The 19,719-nt window shown below is 42.3% G+C and overlaps 1 protein-coding gene across 2 annotated transcripts in view; it reads right to left on the bottom strand.

Moving 5' to 3' along the window:
• LOC145712992 (uncharacterized) overlaps nt 1-19,719 on the bottom strand; it is a 52,928-nt gene that overhangs the window by 6,971 nt on the left and 26,238 nt on the right. The window contains exon 3 of one of the 2 annotated variants that reach the window (XM_081790783.1): nt 4,226-18,195. The exons of the other annotated variant lie outside the window; for it this stretch is intronic. The gene's annotated coding sequence lies outside the window, so the exon portion shown is untranslated. Of the gene's footprint in view, nt 1-4,225; nt 18,196-19,719 lie in introns of those variants that run through there. 2 annotated transcript variants of the gene reach the window in all.

The following is a 19,719-nucleotide window of genomic DNA, read 5'->3' as shown; positions in this document are numbered from 1 at the left end:
CAGTAGACTTATGACAGTATTGTTGTATTAGGTTTGCTTTAGAGAATTATCTGGAACTCCATTGCCAAATAAGAATGGAGAGACAAAAGACTGGTCAAAAACTGAAGTTATTAATGGTGACCTGTAGAGTAGCAATAATATAAAAGACAAGAAGACTTTACATGGAATGAAGTTCATGTTAGAGTAATATAAAATTGACATTAATCAAAGATTAATTCTGCCATAAACAAGAACTGTAGGAGTAAAACCTAAACAAAAAATCTAAACTGAACCCCCATGCCCCTGGCACATATAAGGCCTGACTCAGAAATAATGGCCTTTTCCATGGCATAGCGGGACCCTCCATCTAGCTTGTCTCCGTAGTATTAAAGTGAATACAGAAAACTCAAGTGATTCTAGGTCAGCAGTTGCAGAGGTAAGGGAAAAATCATTGTTTTCTTCACTGTAAGGCTCTGGAGAATCCTCTTTCAGGAGACAGTGGAAAAATCGATGCTAGATGGCTCTCAAGGAGACGCTACTAATGGTTCTGCTATTGTCAACTCATCTGTGAAAAAAAAATTCCTTTGCAGTTAATCGATAGAGCAATGCAGCTCTGGAAACCTCATATCCTGTGAACTGCTGATCTCCCCAGGAGAGGAAGGCACCCTGCTCGGTCTCATTCCTGCAGGCCCTAGCGAAGACCATTGCTCACAGTGCCAATGATTTATGACTTGGTTCAGACAAAGCAGCAGAAAATTTCCCCTTTTCCCTTTTTATTTGTTGTTGAAATGGTATTTTAAGCAATTAAAGAAACTTTGTAAATGATATTAGATACTACTTATAAGGCACTAATATTGCCAGTGCATTACTTTTTCTATTGAGGCATAATCAACATACAACAATTTATTAGTTTCATATGTATAATATAATGATTCAACATTTGTATACATTATGGAACAATCACCCCAGTAAGTTGATTTTCTGTCACTACACAAAGTTACAAAAAATGTTTTTCTTGAGATGAGAACTTTTAGGATTTGCTTTCCTAGCAACTTTTTTTTTTTTTTTTAATGTAAGCTCTCTGCCCAATGTGGGGTTTGAATTCATGACCCCAACAAGAACTGTATGCTCTAGGACTGGATCAGCCAGGCTCCCCTCTTAGCAACTTCCAAATCTGCAATACAATATTATTGATTATAGTCCCCATGCTGTACATTACTTATTTATTTTATAACTGGAAGTTTATACCTCTTGACTTCCTTCACCCATTTCCCATCTACTCCCATCTATTCTCTGTATCTATGGGCTTCGTTTTGTCTGTTCATTTGGTTTGTTTATTTTAGATTCCACATATTAGTGAAATCATACAGGCGTTGTCTTGCTCTGACTTATGCCACTTAGCATAATACCCTCTAAGTCCATGTTGTTGCAAATGGCAAGATTACTTTCCTTTTTATGGCTGACTAGTACTCCATTGTGTATGTATACACCATGTTTTCTTTATCCATTCATCCCTCAGTGGACCCTTAGGTTGTTTCCATATCTTGGCTATCGTAAATAATGCTGCGATGAACACAGGGGTGCATGTATCTTTTCAAATTAGTGTTTTCATTTTCTTTGGATAAATACCCAGAAGTGGAGTTGCTGGCTTTTATAGTAGTTCTATTTTAAATTTTTTCAGGAACTTCCACCCCATTTTCCATAGCAACTGCACCAGTTTACATTCCCACCCACAGGGGACAAAGGTTCCTTTTTCTCCACATCCTCAGCAACACTTGTAATGTCTTTGTCTCTTTGATAATAGCCATTCTGACAGGTGTGAGGTGATCTCTCCCTGTGGTTTTGATTTGCATTTCCCTGATGGTGAGTGATGTTGAGCGTCTTCTCATGTGTCCATTGGCCGTCTGCACAGCTTCTTTGGGAAAATGTCTATTCAGATCCTCTGCCCCTTTTAAAAATTGGATTGTTTTCTTGTTATTGTAACTCATTCATCCTTCACTCTTGGATGGCATTTTCACCATTTTAAGTGGAAGAAGTGGCATGAGGCCAGGCAGCCTGTAAGTGGTAGAGCTGGAGTGTAGACACAGCTTGTGTGGCTGAAGTTTCTGAACTGAAACTCAAGTCTCTGTTGTTTTTTAAAAAATTTTTTAAAATATTTATTTTTGAGAGAGACAGAGGGAGAGACAGAGTGTGAGCAGGGGAGGTCAAAGAGAGAGGGATACACAGAATCCAAAGCAGGCTCCAGGCTCTGAGCTGTCAGCAAAGAGCCTGACATGGGGCTCAAACTCCCAAACTGTGAGATCATGACCTGAGCTGAAGTTGGAGGCTGAACCAACTGAGCCGCTGGTAAAACTGCTTTCATTTCCTTGTATTGTCGCTCATATGAATATTGCTGCAAACTTCTTTTCGGTTTATTGTTGCCCCACTGTCTCTCTCCTTTTGGGTCAGCAGGAGTAACTGTTTTCCTAGAAATGACCTTGCACCCAACACGCCTTCCCCAGCCACCAGTCACTGTTTATTAGTTCAAAGATGGCTGCCTGACCCAAGCTGGGTTGAGAAGTTTGTTCTGTAGGAATTTTGAAATTTAGGCAGAAAGATTTCAAAAGCTAGGGAAGGAGAGAGCAATGGATGGAGGAGAGAAAATGAATCCATTTCTCTCTGCTTTAGCTAGAACATGTAAAATTCAGAAGCTACACGTAGTCATATTCCACTTTTTGGACTGCAGGATAGAGAAGAAAGCCTTTGGGGAGTGACAAAAAGGCAGAAGCACCAGAGAGAGACAGAGAATGAGGACTCTTGGGTTCTCTACAGCATTTCAGGCTTTCTCCCTTCCTGAGGCCCAGCTGTGACTCTGTCCTTGGATTCTGTGAAATGTGTCAGTTTTCCAAAAAGTTCTCTTTTGCTTAAGATAGCTACAGTTGGCTGTTGTCATTTGCCACAGAAGAGTCTGAATGAATATTTTACAAAAAAAAAAAAAATTCTCTAGGCATTTCTCCAGTTGTCTGTCTCATAAACATATCGATAGGTCTGGAAGGAAGACAGTGTGAGTCAGGTCTGCAGATGTCCCTGCCATCAGCTGCGAGCAAAGACAATCTGAGTCACGCTGACTTAACCAGTCAGGAGACTCACTGGCTCATGTGGCTACAAGCCCAGAGCAAGTGCAGGCTGTGGGGTGACTTAATCCGGAGGTAGCAGCACCATTTCCTTTTGCCTTGCCTCCTCCTCCACGACCTCTCCCTCTCAGGCGGGTGGTGAGATAACTACCACGTACGACTTCAAGGAAACTCTCCTACTGTCCCCAGTGCGTTTTCACGGCCCTTAATTCTTGCTACCATTCCTGTGGCCAGGGCAGTGTCGTGTGCTGAGGTGGGGCCCGAGGTCCTGAACCAGCATCTGGAATGTTGGATGCAGGACAAAGATTCATCCCTAAGATTATGGCTGCTCTTGTAGGGCAGGGGTGGGACAGATGATGGAGTTTCTTCCACAATCTGCTCAACGTCCCTTGGGCTCGCTGGCATCCTTAAATGCACTCCTTCCTCTTCCTTGTTGAGAAGCAAGAGTTATGAACAGCACTGGCTGTAAAGGCAGACTGCCTGAGATTTTTCAGATTTCTGGCTTTCCTCTGAGTCCTGTTCCTGTCTTCAGCAGCAGCTGCCCCTGTCATGATTCTTGCTTAAAGAAAACGCTGAGGTCTTTGGTCTGCACTGAGGAGCCTTTGCTCCCCACTGACCCTGATATGGCTGCTGACTGCCCCTTCTGAGATAGCCGGGGAGGCCAAGGATGAGCCAGGGAGCTCCCAGAGTCAGGGATCCTCTTGGCCATGTGCAAGCTGAGCCCGCTGCCAAGCTTTATCTGGGCTGATCTGCTTCTTGTAGTAACTTGATGTTTTTCTTGGCCCTGAATTTCTCAGCAGTGATACTGGGTATGAAGGTAGTTGGCATGAAATGAGTACTACCCTAGTGGTTGAGAGGCAGAACAGAACTCTCAAAACGGAATGCCTAGGCTTGGATCCCAGCTTGGAAGCTTACCAGCTGTATGACCTTGGACAGGCTACTTGATCTCTCTGCCCCCCATTCTCTTCATCTGTAGAACGGGGTTAATGATGGGTTGTGAGAATTAAGTGAGTTAATATATGTGAATCCTTTTGAAGAGTGTCTGGTACATAATAAGCCTGAAGTATTTCCTGACAATATTGTTATTGTCATTTATTTTTTTTATTATTTTTTTTTATTTTTTATTTTTGTTATTGTCATTTATTATCTGAGGTTGAATTCCCAGGAAGTAGGTTCTGGGATAGGAATTTAGGTACAGTAAAGTTATCGGGCAGTACTTTGGGATCGACCACTGTGAGTGAGATTGGGATTGGGCAGAGGGAGGAATTTACCTGTGATGCAGTTGTAACGGAGCCCATAGGGAGAGGTGGGCAGGGAGTTGTCCTTCTTTGAAGCCTTTGTACCACCTCTCACTTCGCCTGCCTCCCTACCCCGCTATGAATAATGTTGGCTGCCGGCTTCCCCTGAGGACAGACGTAATAAGGAGGTGGGGCAATTTCCAGGGTGAGACCTGGCTGTGAGCCCCTAACAGACATCACGCTTGGAATGAGTGCTTTGGTCATGGAGGGGTGATCTGGGTAGTGCACTGCAGCATCCACAACATACATCATCCTACATGACCCACTTCTGAGATGCATTCACCCAGGAGTCAACACAAAGACGTGCAGTTGTGGGATCAGCAGCAGCTTCCACCATCTGGGCACTGTGTTGTCATCTTTATCAATCCCAGCTATAGCTCCTCAGGGGGCCTGTGTCTGAATGATAAATCACCCCCAGCTCCCCAGTATACAAAGAACCAGACAACTGATTAAAAAATGGTAAAACAGAAGGCTGGACAACAACACACCGTTCCAAAAACATATCCTATCCTGTTAGACAGGAATAACAAGAGCTCCCTGTCATGCAGAGAGGTGAGGTTCTTGGTTAACCACATTGCCAGCCTAAGCCTGTGCCCCCAAGAGGGTTGCCCTTTCTATTGCCTTTGTTGTGCCCTAGTTCTGTCCTCTGGGAAGATCTAGTCTGTCCAGTGTCCTCTTTGGCTATATCCAGGGTGAGCATCAACTCAGAAGCCTCTCCTAAGGACTACATCTGTTAAGCAACCTATTTCCTAATGGTAGGCTTTCCAGGTCATGGAACTGCTTGGAGATTGAATGGGCATAAGATATTTAAAAACACTTGCAAAAAAGCCCACAACAGACTTTTCTTATTGGCTTGAATTAAGTCATATCCAAATTTAAAGTAAGAAAGGTCTAAATGACTTAGGCCTGGGATCCTGAATTAATAATTGGGGAAGGGGATGGGTTTATCCCATAGAGGTTGGGCATACCTCTATAGAGGCCATCAGTTTCTCAACCCTTTGGCTGCTATCCGATGGGAAAGAGAAATAATAGATGTTGGTGAGCGATCCACATATTGCCCCATTAGCAATTTAACTGGACCAGCTGGTGGAAGAGGCAAGATACATAAAGCAGTAATGAATTCAAAAAAATTTGCAGGCTAATCTCCTTCAGTCACACTCAAGAATCCCCAATTGTACTTCTAGCCTAAAGAATTGCTTAAGGGAGACCATCTATTCCAGAATAAGGTTGAGGTAAAGGCTTAACAAGGGATTATGTCAGCAGCAGAGAGGAACAATTAGCATATCAATTATTTGGCCTTACTTATATCACTGTATTGTTCATTTCAGGAATTCTGATTTTGACCTATGACCCAGGACTCGTACTACCAGGTATTTATCCAAAGGATACAAAAATGCTGATTTGAAGGGGCACATGCACCCCAATGTTTATAGCAGCACTACCAAAACAATAGCCAAATTATGGAAAGATCCCAAATGTGCATCAACTGATGAATGGATAAGAATGATAAAGATAAGGAATGTATACACACACACACACACACACACACACACACACAAAATGGAGTACTAATGGAGTACTACCCAGTGATCAAAAAGAATGAAATCTTGCCATTTGCAACAATGTGGATGGAACTAGAGTGTATTATGCTAAGTAAACTAAGTCAGTCAGAGAAAGACATATATATGATTTCACTCATATGTGGAATTAAAGAAACACAACAGATGAACATAAGGGAAAGGAAGGTAAAATAATATAAAAGCAGAGAGAGAGACAAACCCTAAGGGACTCTTAAATACAGAGAACAAACTGAGGGTTGCTGGAGGGGAGGTGGGTGGGGGGGGGATGGGCTAAATAGGTGATAGGCATTAAGGAGGGCAGTTGTTGGGATGACCACTGGGTGTTATATGTAAGTGATGAATCACTGGGTTCTATTCGTGAAACCGAAGTACACTGTATGTTAACTAACTTGAATCTAAATAAATAAAATTTTAAAATAAAGTAAAATAAAATAAAGAGTTTTGAAGATTTTTTAAAAATTCTAAAAAAAAAGAAGTTAAAAAAAAGAAATTCTGATTCTGACTAAAATGTAATTTGTGATCGACTTGTCTGTCTCCCAGTTAGGGACCCAATCTCATTCAACCTTATAGACCTAACATCTAGCAGAAGGTCTTAAACATGGTAAGAACATGATGAATGTTTGTTAAATGGCAAGTGGAAGTTCCTTGTAACTAGTCATGTACTCCACATTTACTGGCATTTTTATTTTTTAGAGAGAGAGAGCACGCAGAAATGGGGAGGAAGGGCAGAGGGCAAGAGAGACAATCTTAAGCAGGCTCCATGCTCGGTGCTGAGCCTGACATGGGGCTGGATCCCATGATCCTGGGATCATGACCCGAGCTGAAATTAAAGAGTTGGACGTTCAACTGATTGAGCCACCCAGGTGCTCAACACCCATACTGTTACTTTTAAAATGAGCTCTACTTGGAATGGAACTTTTTCTTCTCTCACCTCTCTATATACTTAGCACAAAATGCAGGAATATAGTACATTTTCGAGAAATGGAATCATTATTATTAATGTCAATATACCTTTATAAGCAAATGAAGTCTTCTAAATTATTTGAAAGTGGTTGAAAACAATTTGCTTTTGAGAGCGTATAAATATGTCAGCTATGTCCTGCAGGGAAAACTGTTCCTTATGGGAAAAGTGGAAATGTGTCTGGTTTTCCAAAGCCACATCTGTTTATAGAACACATGGAAACATACTAACAATTTCACAGATTCTCAGTGATGCAGGAGCTCTTCCACCCCAGTCCTCCGTGAGCATCAGTACTTCTGGGATTTATCACATGTTTCCCACATATGCAGCAGGGCCTGTTCCCATTGGGCACTCTCACTGCTTCACAGTACCTTCTTGGTCAGATCACACCACCCCTGGCTGGCTGCTGCTTTGTACCTTTGCAGGGCTGCCCCAATTCTCTGCCTAACACAGGTTTTTTTGCCTGGTATCCTTACCTGTTTTTTTTTTTTTTTTGAAGTTTTTTTATTTTGAGAGAGAGAGAGAGACAGCAAGTATGAGCAGGGAGGGGCAGACAGAGAGAGAGAGAGAGAGAGAGAATCCCAAGCAGGCTTTGAGCTGTGAGTATACAGCCTAATGTGGGGCTCAAACTCATGAACCGTGAGAACGTAACCTGAGCCAAAATCAAGAGTTGGAGGGGCATCTGGGTGGCTCAGACCGTTAAGGGGCTGACTTCAGCTCAAGTTGACCTCACGGTTTGTGAGTTCAAGCCCTGCATTGGGCTCTGTGCTGACAGCTCAGAGCCTGGAGCCTGCTTCAGATTCTGAGTGTGTAGGTCTCTCTCTCTCTCTCTGCCCTTCCCCTGCTTACTCTCTCTCTGTCTATCAAAAAAATGAATAAATGTTAAAATAAAAATAAATAAGAAAAAGAGTTGGACCCTCAACCAACAGAGCCACCCAGGTGCCCCTTTACCTATGCTTTTTTTATTGTTTAATTTTTTTTAAATGTTTATTCATTTTTGAGAGAGAGAGAGTGTAAGCAGGGGAGGGAAAGAGAGATGGGGGGACAGAGGATCCAAAGCAAGCTCTGTGCCGAAAGCAGAGAGCCCAATGAGGGGCTCAAACCCATGGACCACAAGATCGTGACCTGAGCTGAAGTCAGACAATTAACCAACTAAGCCACCCAGGCGCCCCTACCTAGGTTTTTAATAGGCACCCCTGTCTCTGTTGGCTCTTATCACTGATTCTATATTAATATAGAAGATGTGAAATATATAAAATATTTTCATTTGCTTATATTGTCATTTATGGACACATGATAATTTATATAGTTTTACTGCATATTTTCGTGGCATTTATCCATGTACCCTAATTGATTGAACTAATCCCCTAGTATTGGACATTTGGTTAGTTTCTTTTTTGCTATTATAAATAATGCTGCAGTGACCGTCCTTGCAGTCATACCTGTACATTTCCATAATTTTTGCTTTAGGATCACAATAGCGAATTTAATCTGTTTTACATGCTTCTTAAAAACGAGGCAATGATTTCGTAAGTAGTTCAAGGACCGAATAGTTTTCAGAATTTAGAGGAGCAGCTGATAAAAATAGAAAACACTAACAAACGTACTGTGTCTACCAGCTTAATTACCAGCTACAACAATTCAAGGAAGAGCTGTCCAGTGGCCTAGAGCTAGTATCTTCCTGGCTACTTTGGTTTTGTGTAAACGCTGCTTACCATCAAGTAAACAATGTGGTTTTGAAAGAATTTTCAGACGTTTTATTGCTTTTGCTTTAAACATGTAATGAAGGCATTTGAAGCTAAAGAAAAGTACAACAGAATAAGAACTAAATGAGCTCCTTTAACTTGACCGTTTTTTACCTGTTTGAGTCGTATAAACATTGAAACAGGAGAAGTAGAGTTTTAGAACAGTACATTCGGGAGAAGCTAATAAGGGGAACTCTAGTGAGGGCAAAGAAAGGGCTTCAGGAAATTTCTAAAGCAGACCTGGCTGTTTGATTTGCCAGGAAGCATAGGAAAACTAGCTGAAAAATGGAGATTAGGAAGGAGACAGCAGGTCTCACCATTTATGTTAGTTCTGCTTTGTTCCTTCTGCTGGCTTCTTCGCTGTCAACCAGCATCTGAATCTGGTTTGCCAGGGGCAAATCCCAGGTCAATCATGTACCTCTTATTCCAGTCTTCTTCCTTTTTCCAGAGTGGTTCTGTTCACCATAACCTTTACTCACCGAGAGGAAATTTCTCTATATCCACATAGATCTCCCAGTTGTGACACTACATGGGGTGACTTACAAAGTAGTCGCTTGCCTAAAATAATAGTAGCTATTATTTATATGTACCATGCACTTCCCCATTATTTGATTTTACCCTCACAATAAACCTAGGTTGCTGTAGTCTAACAGATATCTGGCTCACGCTTGCTGAAACAGTAGGAAATTGTATGGGTTCATATTAAAAAAAAAAAGTGCAATATTGGCTTCAGGCAAAGTTTGATCAGGGTTCTGTTTCCATTTCCCTGCAATTCTGTTCAATTTTATATATCTGCTGTGTTCTGAAGCTAAACTCCCTGGTTAAATGGAATGGGTGCTGGTGGTAGTGGGCACTACATTTTTGCTTTTTGAAACACTGTTGAGGTAGGGCTCCGACATATGAATTTTGTGGGGACACCATTCAGTCCACAGTCTTTCATAATAGCTCCTTAGCCATCCCAGGTTCAATCATTAGCAAGGAGAATGAGATTCTTGTGATTGTCTTAGGTGGATCAGCTGAAGTAAAAGGAATTTGGGGAAGTCAACTACAAAGTGTATGGAAAAGTAGGTACAAATGAGGAAACTGAATTTAAGAGATGTTAAATGACCAGCGAAGGTCGTGTATATAACTAGTGGGAGAGTCAAGATTTAAACTCAGCTGACTGTGAAGCCCTTGTTCTTTGCACCCCGTGACACTAGTGTCTCGTTTGCTCTTCTAGTTTGCAGTTTATCTGTTCCTTCTGGTTTTATTTTTTTAATGTTTTTTAATGTTTATTTATTTTCGAGACAGAGAGAGAGACAGAATGTTGCGGGGGGGCGGCGCAGAGAGAAAGGGAGACAGAATCCAAAGCAGGCTGCAGGCTCTGAGCTGTCAGCACAGAGCCTGACGCGGGGCTGGACCCCACAAACCATGAGATCGTGACCTAAGCCGAAGTTGGATGCCTAACCAGCTGAGCCACCCAGGCGCCCCAGTTCTTTCTCACTTGAGGCTGTTTTCTCTTTCCCTAGCAGATACCTTGCCCTGGCCTTGCAACCGGAGTGGATAACCCAGGACCCTGAGCTCCATGTCCCCACCTCGGGCTGCAGGCACGGAGGGCCAGACCCAAATGGGAAGGTTCCTGATGCTCTTTGGACCGCTATTTAAAAACTTTTTACAGGGGCACCTGGGTGGCTCCAGTCGGTTGAGCGTCCGACTTCGGATCAGTCCATGATCTCATGGTTTGTGGGTTCGAGCCCTGCGTTGGGCTCTGTGTTGACCGCTTGCTCAGAGCCTGGAGCCTGCTTCTGATTCTGTGTCTCCTCTCTTTGCCCCTCCCCCGCTCATGCTTTGTCTCACTCTGTTTCTCAAAAATAAATAAATGTAAAAAAGAAAATTAAAAAAAAATTTTTTTTTTTTTTTTTTTTTTTACAAAGTCCTTGCTTCCTAAGGGCCTTTTAAGTGTTCCTTCTTACCTTCTTTGGTGGGATGCCACCCCTGTACTTTCCTGAAATGCCCCCTCTTGTCCAACCCGCTGCTTGCAGAACTCCAAACAGGCCTTCCATTGTCTGATCTCCTCATACTTGTGCACACTGCTCAACCTGACTGGAGGACCCTGATTATGCTGTGTGCCCCCCCAATGGAAAAAATAGAAATATTGAAGTAAGATACCATGATACTGTGATTTATAGTGGGAAATATAGATTTGGTCTTCATCCTTGTTTCTGTTTCACAGACCTCCAAAAACTCTTGGAATTTCTTGAGTGATAGGAGCACCGGCAGCAACTTTTGCTATAGCATTTGGTCTCTTATTCTTGGCTCCTGAAATAGCTTCAGAGCCGTAAAGCTGAAAGGATTGTCTTGTTATTTAGAACAAGCCCCTTTCAACTACACACGAGTTTATCTTACCGAGGTGACATAAACACAGACAGGTTCCTCTAAGGATGGGAGCTGGTTGCCAGGGGAACCAACCATGATCACAGGATGGCACTTTCAGTCCCACCCTCCAACCTCCAGGAAGGGAAGAGGGGCTGAAGGTTGAATCAGTTGCCAGCGGCCAGTGACTTAATCAACTTTGTCTATGTCATGAACTCTCCGTAAAAGCTTAAAAGGACAGGGTTTGGAGAGCTTTGGGGCGGGTAAACGTGTGGAGGTTGAGGGTAGGGGTGTGTTCAGAGAGGGCAAGGAAGCTCCACACCCCTTCCCAGATGCCCTGTCCTATGCATCTCTTCCATCTGGCTTTTACAGAGTTATATCTTTTTGAAATAAGCCGGGAATCTAGTAAATAAATTGTTTTCCTGAGTTCTGTGAGCCGCTCTGGCAAACTAATCAAAGCTGAGGAGGGGTTATGGGAACTTCCAATTTATACTTGGTCAGTCAGAAGCAAAGGTGGCAACCCAGACCTGTGACGGGCAGGTAAAGTGGTGGCGGTGGGCAGTCATGTGGGACTGAGTCCTGTTGAAATACATTTCTAGGCCCAAGATGGAGCTGCTTAGGGTTCCACATCAGCAAACTAAAACTTAGATAATGTCGGCATCCCTGTAAATGCTCACTTGACTAGAATCTCAGTATATCCAGCCAGCCAGTCCCCAACTGCCAAGAATCTGTAATTATTTCCCTGTTCTAAATAAGGTCAGATATGGGGTGCCTGGGGGGCTCAGTTGGTTAAGAGCCCGACTCTGGATTGGGTCATGATCTTGCACTTCATGGGTTCGAGCCCCATGTTGGGCTCTGTGCTGACAGCTCAGAGCCTGGAGTCTGCTTCGTGGATTCTGTCTGTCTCCCTCTCTCTCTGCCCCTCCTCAGCTCATACTCTGTCTCTCTCTCTCTCAAAAATAAATAAAACATTAAATAAATAAATAAATGAATGAATAAATAAATGAATAAATAAGTAAATAAGGTCCGATATGCAACCTCAGCCAATCAACTGAAAAATACCTTTTCCTTATTCTGATTGACCTGCCCGCCTTATAAGGAAATCCTCGACCTCCTAGCCAATCACGTCCTGTTTCCATATTGCCTCTTCTAACATTTTATAAACCTCGCTCTTTCCCAAACAGCCCTTTGGAAGAATGCCCCACTGCCTGTGAGGCACTGGACTCCCCCAACCATGGATTGCTTTCCAATGCATAAAGGACATCGAACTTCTTATTAAATTGCTTTATTTTTGTCAATTGAGAGTGCCTAACCTGTGGGATCTGACACTATTCCCAGGTCGATACTGTCAAAATTGAGTAAAATTGTGGGGCGCCCAGCTGGGATCCCAGAATTGCTTGGTGTGTCAGAAGTGAGGTATTATTGTCATCGAGTATTGAGAGTAGGGGAGACACAGATGGGGTATACTTTTTGTCCTTTACAGACACGTGGGCTCAAGCCCTCTCTTCTGTTCCCTGGCTGAGTGACTAAGGAGAAGTTGCTTAAACCTTTGGAGCCTCAGTTTCTTCCTTTGTAGATTATGGATACTAATACCTATTTCATGAGGTTAATCTAAGGAATCGGAATTTGTCTGTGAAAATACTGTAACGAGTAATAAGTAAATAAGTAATAAATTACTGAATAAATGGAAAGTCTCACTTCCTTCATAAGTTGTCTTTCATCTTCTTGATCTGAAGTGGCTACTCTCTCTCTGAACTGTCATAAAAACCACAGCTAACACAACTGGTTTGACTATTAACCAGGTGCTATATTGTGATAATTCTCCTGTTGCGGTCTTAGACTTCATTTGAAAACTCATAACTATTTAACTTTCCAGTTGGATTATAAACATGTTGCCATCTCTGTATTATGCAGCATAGTGTTTTGCCCATATCTGGAAAGAATACCCAGTGCAAAACTTTCTCTTCTTCAGGCATGGTTAACACTACTTCAATATGCTAAACTAATACCAGTCATTCTTAACTATGAAGCTGACAGTAGAGACCTGACCTAGGAAGACTATGTCCCCCTGCATTTTGAAAGATTGCAGGGGTCATTGTGAATAAGGACACAGACTCTTATTAGTACTATTTTTTCTCTCTCTTTTTTTTTTTTTTTTTTTTTTTTTTTTTTTGAGAGTGGGGAGGAGAGAGTGGGTGTGAGCAGAGGAGGGCAGAGAGAGGGAGCGAGAGAATCCCAAGCAGGCTCCACCCTCAGTGCAGAGACTGATGCCATGATTGATCTCACTAACCATGAGATCACAACCTGAGCCAAAATCAAGAGTAGGACGTTGGGGTGCCTGGGTGGCTCAGTCGGTTGAGCGTCCGACTTTAGCCCAGGTCATGATCTCACAGCTCATGAGTTCGAGACCTGTGTCGGGCTCTGTGCTGACAGCTCAGAGCCTGGAGTCTGCTTCGGATTCTGTGTCTCCCTTTCCCTCTGCCCCTCATCCATTTGTATTCTCTCTCTCTCTCTCTCTTTCAAAAATAAAAATATTAAAAAAAAATTTAAGAGTAGGACGCTTAACCAACTGAGCCATGCAGGTGCCCCCACATTGTGTTCTGATGTGGATGTGGTTAGTACCAACTTTGAGATTCCCAGTCACTCCACGGGTAGTTCACTCAAGCCCCCACACATGGTCCTAGACCACAGTTCCCATTTTAATACCCTTTATCCCAATTTATAAAGATGGCTTCTGCCTTGGTTCCTGTTGCAAAAGTTGTTTTTCTGGTATCCTTCTGAGCACCCCCCCTCCCCCCAAGAATGACAGGATGTATTGTCCTAAGTAGGAATCTCTTGAGGATGAAAAGGAATGTTATTCATACTTCTATTAAGACTCACTTATATTAAGGCATCACACAGTACTATTCTAGGCCAACTATCCATCCTTCTCCTGGTACTGGAGCTTTGCCTTACATTTGCTTCTTCTTCCTTTGAAGACTAAGAGCCTGTCCGTGAAATCCAGTTTGGTTGATGAGTGGATCTCCCACACACAGACTGCCCTACCTGAGGACAGTGTCTTTTGCCCTTATGGATGAACTCCTGCTCTCAGCTGAGACAAAGTCTCCCATCCCCTTCCTAGGGGAATGAGTTGGGCCAAGTCCCAAGATGAGTGCCTGCTTTACTCTGAGAAAATAGCCATGTTTCCGTGTGATTGGGCAAGTGCTGCTGTTAGCCAATTATCTGGTTAAAGTACAAGCAGTGCTCAAATAAGGGCACATAGACACAAGGTGCTTTGCACGTAGAGCACTCTGCCAGTACCACGTGTGCTGTAATCTATCGCACTCCCAGCCCTGCACCAAGTAGGTCAATGGGTCAGAGTGCTTTTGGAAGTTCCAGCAAACCTATGTCACCTTGGCTGTGACTCCCAAGCAGCTTCCCTCTCACCCCCAGCTTTTCTCCTGGGGGCTCTCTCCGACTTTCTGCCAAGTCATGAACTTGGGTTTTAGGCACCACTTGACACCAAACTTCTCAAGTCATCTCTGCCTGTCATTACAATTCCTCCTTGAGTAAAAAGCACTTTCCCCAGAAGGCCATATCAAAAGTGTACATTCATGGTGCCTGAGTGGTTCAGTTGGTGGAGCGGGATGACTTTGGCTCAGGTCAGGATCTCACGGTTCCCGGGTTTGAGCCCCATGTCCGGCTTGCACTGACAGTGCCCAGCCTGCTTCGGATCCTGTCTCCCTCTCTCTCTGCCCCTCCCCCACCTAAAAAAAATTGCAAGTTTTTTCAAAAAATAAATAAAAATGCACATTCCCTTGAAGGGAAAGAATGCTAATTATGACATATAAGATGTCATTGCTTTTGGGTTATCAGAATAATGATAATTCAGAAGGCAGAGCTTTTAAAGGTGGGGAGGGTGTCCTAGACATATTTGCCAAAGGGTTTATCAGTATAGTTTCATCTCCTTGAAGGTATTTCTGTTAAATAGGAAGACAAGATCAGAAGAGTCCAGTTAAAAGATCTTCCTTCAAGTAAGTTCAGTCCCCTTTTCCTGGTCTGTATCTCCCTTTGGTGATCTCTCCACTTCTGGAAATTCAGGTCAACTCAATTCAATGAGCATTTATTGAGGCCAACTTTGTGCATGGTATTGTACTAGGCACTGGTGACACCAAGGAGAATAAGACAGGGGCCTGGCCTTGAAGAAACTCAAAACTTGGTGGGCCATTCAAAAGAGAATTATATATCCCATAAAACTTACTATCTGCCTTCATTTAGTCAAAAATTCAGCCCCAACATGTTGTTTTACTTCATTTAAAAATTACACGTGCGCACACACACACACACACACTATTAGAAAAACAAAACAATTGCGCTAAAAATGATCCACCACTCATGTATACCTGCTGAAAAAGAATACATTAGACATGTCTCTTTTAAGGAAAATTTCCCATTAGATTGCAAATGTATTCTAATTCTCTATGACTTCTAAAGGTTTGTTTTTTTAATTGTTGAGTCTGTATGTCTAAAGTAGATTAAATACAACTAGATTCACATTTACAGTAAATCCCAGTGCATGGTGCCTTCCCACCTGTAGGAGCCAGAGGAAAGACAAAGATGGTGGAATGGAGTATGATGGCTGTCTTCATAAAACTGAAAAGCTGCAACCTGCACGGGAGATGTGCTCACTCTGGTTTTCTTCAAAAGACACATGGGTCCGGGTAAGCATCTCTGGGCACATTTAGGAGGAACATTAGCAAAAGTCTTCTAATTACTAAATTTCCTAAAAATACAAAGAGTTTCCTAGAGATAGTGAGTTCTTTTTCACTAGCTTTAAATAAAGTTGAAGCTAGAGACCCTTGGGTAGCTCAGTGGGTTAAGTATCTGACTTCGGCTCAGGTCATGATCTTGCTGTTGGTGAGTTCGAGTCCCACGTTGGGCTTTGTGCTGACAGCTCAGAGCCTGGAGCCTGCTTCGGATTCTGTGTCTTCCTCTCTCTCTGCCCCTCCCATGCTCATGCTCTGTTTCTCTCTGTCTCTCAATAATAAATAAACGTTAAAAAAATTTTTTTAAATAAAGTTGAAGCTAGACAACCTGTTGAAAGGGATGCTATAAACATGAAGATGCCTTTATTTTTTACTGAGGCCTCTATGGGCTATACTCAAGGGAGGGAAGGAGGGACCCCCGAAGGATGCTGGGCCGGTTTGAATGGCACTGAACATTTTGAAGGCCACCTTTTTTCTAAAATATGAGTAGGGCATATTTATTGAATGAACCTCTTTTCTTGGGAATGGAAGGAGCTTGATAAAACACAATATTATCTTACGCAGATTTGGAAACTCTCAAGGAAACTAGGAGTGATGATTGGGTCCCCAGGTTTTGTCAACTTATAAACTCACCTCTGTTTGAGGAGTGACCCACTTGAAGCTGAAAGGCTATTGCTTTAAAAAAGAGACAGAATCTGGGACATTATTCAAGAATTTAGAACAAAGTTTAAACCCAAACTGGGATCAGTGCCTGGGTATTCATCAACTTTGCAAATAAAAACAAAATAAAATTGAAAACAATCTGTTGATATTAAGTAAGGAAGGAAAAGAGTCATAGGTACATTTGCCTGTTTGTGAAGATGTACTTTTAATGTTGCTCCTTGTAATGTGCCATCGATGACAATTTAGATACAAGTTTTAAACCAATTGCACAATTCCTTCATAACTGTTTTAGAAAGGGCTGTATCATTAATTTGAAAAAACTGGTCACAATGAAACTGTGATTTATAGTAAGAAATGCGTATTTGGTCTTTATCCCCCTTGTTCACACAGAGCTCCTAAAATGCTTGGAATGTTCTAGGTGATGAGAGTAATAAAAGTATCTTTGGTTATGTTAATGAAACGACTTTGGAAAGCACCTAAGGAAACTGGAGCCAATCTCACTGTATGAAGGTTTGAGTTTTTAATCCCACCCCTCAACCTTGAGGGAGGAGAGAGAAGCTAGGGTGGAATCAATCACCAATGGCCACTGAGTTAATCACTAATATCTGTGTAATGAAGCCTCCATAAAAAATGAAAAGGACAGGATTCAGAGAGCCTCTGGGTTGGTGAACACATGGAAATTCAGGAAGAATGGCGTGCCTGTAAAGGGCTTGGAAGCTCCATGTCCTTGTCTTGTGCATCTCTTCTATCTGGCTATTCCTGAATTAGATCCTTGTATAGTAAACCAGTGATCTAGTAAGTAAGATGTCTCTCTGAGTTCTGTGAGCCACTCTGGCAAATTAGTCAAATCTGAGGAGGGTCTTGGGACCCTCTGATTTACAGCCAGTCAGAAGTACAGGAAAAAACCAGGACTTGTGACTGGCATCTGAAGTCCAAGGAGGAGGTCATGGGAACCTCCAGTCTGTAGTTGGTTGGTCAGAAGGATGGGTGACACCCTGGACTTGTGATTGGTGTCTAAAGTGGGTGAAGGGGAGAGACAGTCTATAGGACTAAGCCTCTACCCTGTGGGATCTGATGCTATCTCTGTAGATGTGCCAGAATTGAGTTGAATTGAGTTGACATCTAACTGGTGTCCCATGAATTGCTCGTTGGTGTGGAGAAACACCCCAGTCCAACACTGGAATTAGTATCAGAAGCTTTTTATTCATTTTATTTTATTTTTTATTTTTTTAATTTACATTCAATAGACCTTTTTCTTTTATAAGCAGTACATGTGTCAGTGATACACATAGCAGAAATCTTCTTTGGATTTTTGTTTTTGTTTTGTCTTAGGTTTTTCGTGTGTGTTTCTCAAGGGGATTGTCATGCTTCCCTTTATTTGAGCCTGTCTCAGAAGCTTCAGAAAAGGCAATTGATTCCAAGACTCTTAAGACTCACTTGTATCAGAATCTCTGGAGGCAGAGTGCTTTAGCAGTGTCCCCAATGATTTGCATGGATATTGAAGTTTTGAAACCCTCTGCTGTTATCGCTATTGAATTTCTCAAAACACAGGTAGCCCCTCTCCTTTTGGAGTCCTACCCTCTCAGGGTATTCCTCTTCTTCAGTTTCTTGCTTTTTCTCTGTCACTGGTGCTTCTACTGTTGCAGGCAAAATGGAAAACTTGCCTCATCCTGAGAAAATATAGTTGGAGCCCTCTTCCTGTATTTTTTTTTTCTTAATGCCGAATGTTGGGGAAGAGGTAGAATAGAGAACACACACCCTAGGCAGAGATGGTTTTGTTAATAAGATCAATCACTATAGTACACACATACACCATCAAGATTTGAAACTAGAGCTATCCTTGTGTTTTCTTTTTTTATAAATTTTTCTTAAATGTTTTATTTATTTTTGAGAGAGAGAGCGAGCAGGGGAGGGGCAGAGAGAGAGGGAGACACAGAATCTGAAGACAGGCTCCAGGCTCTGAGCTGTCAGCACAGAGCCCGACGCGGGGCTCAAACTCACAAACCGTGAGATCATGACCTGAGCTGAAGTTGGACGCTTAATCGACTGAGCCACCCAGGCGCCCCAAACCTAGAGCTATCCTTAAAAGTAATACATGCTTATGGCAAAAAATTAAAACAATGCAAAAGGATACATAGTGAAAAATAAGTACCCCCACCCCCCCCAGTAACACCCACCAATGACATACTCCTGTGGCCAGTTTATGAGGTATTCTCCAAGGATGCTTTATGCACATCAAGCATACAGATATACATATAAACCCCTTTTTGTACACAAATGGGAGCATAATATACACAACATTCTATGGCTTCCTTTTTTCATTGAATAGATCCTCTTTTGTCACTTCATGGGTCAAAAGATGATACCGAGATCTCTTCAATGCTATGCTCATTCTGTTTCTAGGCTTTCCAAATTATGCTTCCTTCAAGGCATCCTTCAGTATAACTGTAATGAGGTGGCTGTGGATTATTCAATTGCACTCTGTTATTTGGGTTCATCCTAGGCTGATCTTAGATTCAGTCAACAATATCGCACAGCTTACAGATAAGAGGAAGTTAAAAAGGATGCAGAATAGGAGAAATTGCTGAATCACACACTATGTATTTGCTAGGGCAGTGGTTTTCAACTGTCGATTGTGACCCACAGATAGGTTGTGAAATCCACTTATTGGGTTTTAAAATCCAGGATACATTAGAATGTAATAAACGTAGAATAGAAAATAGATACAGCACGTATAGAAGAGGTAAGTAGTATTTGATAAAACATTTGTTTCAGTTTTACATTCACAAGCATGTATGTGTACTGGTTTCTGACATGAAATATATCCCTAACTGAAGTCACAGGAAAAAAGAAAAAACAACAGAAAAAAAACATTGTCCCCACATGCGCTCCTTGGGAAAGTAAGTCCATTAAAACTTAAGAAAAAGTTAGAGGTGTGCGGTCAAATAAGTTTGAAATATGTCTGAGAACCAATTTGCCTTTTGGAGATTCAAAACTCAGGTTAGTATATGAAAAGCCCTTTATAGTCTTACAGTGAAGAAGCTTGTTTAACCAAACATTTCCCAAAGATTGGCTGCAGAACTTTTCTCGGTATTCCAGAGATAGCATTAACATCCTCCATCAGGGGTGTGAGAAGAAGCACAATTTCATCTGTGCTGTCATGACCTTCAATTTCTACTGGCAGGCTGTTTTCTTTGAGAGTGCTAAGTCCTGTCCCCAAATCCGATCTACTTCTGTCTCACCCAGAATGTTACAAAGAGGGCTAAGACCTCTTCTCAAGCTT

The sequence above is a fragment of the Panthera onca genome, chromosome D3 (genome assembly GCF_046562875.1).
Source record: "Panthera onca isolate mPanOnc1 chromosome D3, mPanOnc1 haplotype 2, whole genome shotgun sequence".
NCBI classification, from domain to species: domain Eukaryota; kingdom Metazoa; phylum Chordata; class Mammalia; order Carnivora; family Felidae; genus Panthera; species Panthera onca.
Note: the sequence above shows the minus strand (reverse complement) of the source record. Positions and strands in the feature narration are given on the sequence as shown.